This window comes from Ixodes scapularis, unplaced genomic scaffold (assembly GCF_016920785.2).
Source record: "Ixodes scapularis isolate PalLabHiFi unplaced genomic scaffold, ASM1692078v2 PGA_scaffold12__126_contigs__length_90152505, whole genome shotgun sequence".
Taxonomy (NCBI): Eukaryota; Metazoa; Arthropoda; class Arachnida; order Ixodida; family Ixodidae; genus Ixodes; species Ixodes scapularis.
Window position 1 is genome coordinate 45,329,067 of NW_024609838.1, and position 3,738 is coordinate 45,332,804.

Sequence of the window (3,738 nt, forward strand, 5' to 3'; positions counted from 1 at the left end):
GAGGGAAGATGAGACCAATGGGGGAGAGGAAGGAGTGGAGGGGAACGAGCAGATGGGGAAGGGGTGGGCCAGATGAAAGAGCGAGCAAGAAGGGATGGTCCAGTAGGAAGTGGTACAAAGTCGAAGGTCATAGGCCACGGTTGCACGGACACAAGATCATACTTCCCCGACCACTCAAAATGAAGAGCCATATGCAGGGACCGCCATAAAAGCAAAGATCAAAAGCCATGAACACAGAATCACTCAAGCGAGAGAGAAGGGGGAAGAGGGGAGGAAAGGTGAGGTGGATGGATAGCGGAGAAAAAGAGGAAGATGGACGGGAGAGTGGAGGAAGAGGGGAGGGAGGGAAGAGGAGACCGAGGAGATAGAAGGGGAGATGGCGAGGAGCAGCAGCCAAGGGTCCAAAGTCGAAATCAAAGGTCAGAAGCTACGAACATATAATTTTATGGAGTTAGGGGAGGGGGAGCGAGGGGCCACAAGCATAATATCATGCGAGAAAGCGAGGGGGGAAAGAACAGGAAAGGCAACATAGGAGAAATGGTACGAGAATGGGTGAGGTGAAAGAAAAGTGGAGTGAGGATAGGGTCAGGCAGGAAGGAGATCCAGCTTCAAGGGCCACGGATACACGGACGCACTCCGCATCCCACTCAAAATGAAGGGCCGGAAGGGCCATGAACTGTTACTGCCGTGAAAGACGAAAAGAAGTGAGGCGCGTGGACAAGTGAGTGAGTGATGATAGCGCATACTACTGTTGCTGAACGAGATTTCCAGTGCACGGGTGGCTGTCCGTCACTCGTGTGCTTCTGCTTCGCTAGCAATTAAAATGAAACGAGTATAATCGCTCCGTCACTCGTGTGCTTTTGCTTCGCTCGCAATAAAAATTAAACGAGTATAATCTCACACATACTTAGTACATGTTCGCTTCTCGCCAAAGAGCAGTCGACAGAAGTGGTCAGAACAAAACCAAGCTCGCTCTGCGTGGACCACTTTTTGCCTACATTTGTGGACACATCGCAATGGCACAGCACAGTCGCATAGCTACGGAACTACCGTTTCGACGTTAATAGTTCACTATCATTGGCGATATTATGGTCGAGATCACGCACCGATCATTGTAAGCTCACCACCGTCCGCCATGATTGCATACTAGTACGGCATCATGGTTATGGCTGTACGGCTTATACCAATCTCCAATTTCTCCAATCGATCTCATGTTTTGTAACTCTTAAAAAATACTCATTTTAGTACTGTCAGTTAAATTTTTACAGTTTATTCATACTTGAACTTCATAGTCGTTTACTCGTTTACGCACACTGTTGACAAGCCAAGACGCCAAGATGAGCAAGTAGCTCAAGCCAAGCCAGGTCGAAGCCAAGTCGACCACGTGAGCGCATCGACCGCACGTCAACGGACTCTCAAGCAAGGCTTGTTTCTGTTTCATCGGTCCGCTTTGCCGCTCTCTCGGCGTGGAGGAAACATAAACAAAGGTATGTTGCATTTTTGTTGTTGTTGCTAACTGTGCTGAACAATGGAGCGGTCGAAGCATTCGCTATCGGAGCTGTCCGGTCGCCAAAAAAGACGTAGTGTAGCCGAAAGTGTTCGCAAGGAACTTGCAAGTTGCGATACGAGCAGTGATAAGTCGTTGGACACGGAGGAAGCATTCCCCCTGCCGACTGGGTAACAGCCAGTGGCAGCACATGCAAGTTTTTTCGGAGAGTTTGAGTACGAACGAGCTTCCGAGTGCGAATCTGAGACGAGTGATGACCTCTTCCTGTACGACCCGTTGGACGGCTCTGAATGCGAATCTTTCCTGAATAAAGATGAGGTGGAAGAGCCATTGTACGAAGTGAATTTGGAGAAGCTCCCGAGTGAAGACAGAAGTGATGAAGTGGCGCGCAGCCTAGGTACGAAGTTGGCTCACTGGGCTATCAACACTAACACGCCAGCATCGCACCTGACGCAATTGTTGAAACTTTTGCATCTTCACCACAAGGACCTTCCGATTGACGCAAGGACATTGCTAAAGACATTGCGCACCACTGAGGTTGCACAAATGGGAAGTGGTTTATACCACTAATTTGGAGTAGCTGCAGGGCTTATGGCAGAGGCCTCAGGTGGATTGCTCCCCAGCGGGTGTTCCACGCTGTCGCTCTCTATAAACGTAGATGGACATCCAATCTCACGAAGTTCTCGCAAGCAGTTCTGGCCAGTGCTTGTTCTGGTGAAAGAAAGCCGCGGTCAGAACCCTTTCGTGGCGGCATTGTATGAAGATGTTGGGAAACCTGAAAACGTGGAACTCTTCATGAAGGATTTTGTTGAGGAACTGTCAGTGTTGTTGACCCAGGGCGTCCATCTGAATAGCAAATTGTATACAGTAAAACTACATTCATTTATCTGTGATGCTCCAGCCAGGGCCTACCCCAAGTGCATCAAGGGGCACACTGCATACTATGGTTGTGAAAAGTGCAGTCAGGAGGGAAAACATGATGGAAAGAAAGTTACCTTTCCGGATATTGATGCTCCATTACGCACAGATGAAGACTTCACCAGCCAAGTGAATGCAGACCATCATCATGCTGTTTCACCACTTTCAGCATTTGGTGTAGGCCTTGTGAGTTGCTTTCCTCTGTCTGGACTACATGCACTTGGTGTGCTTGGGCGTCATGAGAAGATTGATTGTGCAATACTGGAACTCACCCACACCTTCAGCATCGAAGTTGCCCATTAGGCCCCAACTTGAAATATCCGACAAGTTGATAAGCTTTCAGTCAAGCACACATTGCGAGTTTAACCGCAAGCCACGTTCCCTCAGAGAACGAGATCACTGGAAGGCAGTAGATTTCCATAGCTTTTCCTGTACTTTGGGCCAGTTCTTCTTCAAAGTAATTCGGACAAGCGCTTCTATGCCCACTTCCTGAAGCTGAGCTCTGCTATGACGATTCTAGCCAGCCCCAAGTTTTCTCTGACGCACTGCGAGTTGGCAGAGTCCCTCTTGAGAGAGTTTGTTCGCGATGCCGGTTCCCTTTATGGGGATGGGATGTATGTTTACAATGTGTACTCCCTGATCCACCTGGCACAGGATGTTCGGAGGTTCGGCCCTGTGGACTTGTTCTCTGCCTTCCCTTTCGAGAACTTTCTTGGGAAAGTAAAGAAGATAATCAGAGGTCGTGCCTTGGCTTTGCAGCAAGTCATTAAAAGATACTCGGAACTCAATGCTGCAACCAAAACAAGCCGTGAACAGCAGAAGTGTGGCATCCAAGGGCCACACAGAGATAGACCTGAGCCGCCAAACTTCGAGGGAACTCAGTACAGTGAGCTTCTCCTAGCTGGCATACATCTTTCTCTCAAGCCTTCAGACAACTGTTCAGCTGAAAGATGGTAACATCATTCTTGTTAGGAACTTCATCGAATCAGGTGGAGAGCAAAGCATCTGCGGGCAGTTCTTCCAGTGTCTGAACAACCTGTATACCACAAATGTGCCTTCATCAGAACTAGGGATATTTAAGGCCACCAGTCTTTCCAGGCAGTACTCATTGTGGAGTGTGAAGGACATCAAGTGCAAGTGTGTCTGTTTGCAGTATCAACAGTGCTATGCTGTTTTTCCACTAGTTCACCTGCAAGTGTGATGATTCATATTTGCGTAATCTAAGCAGGTCTTGATTGCTTTGGAAATAACACTTTCACACATTAATTAGGAGCTTTTAAAATAATAAAGCCTTCATTTGTTTGTTTCAGGAA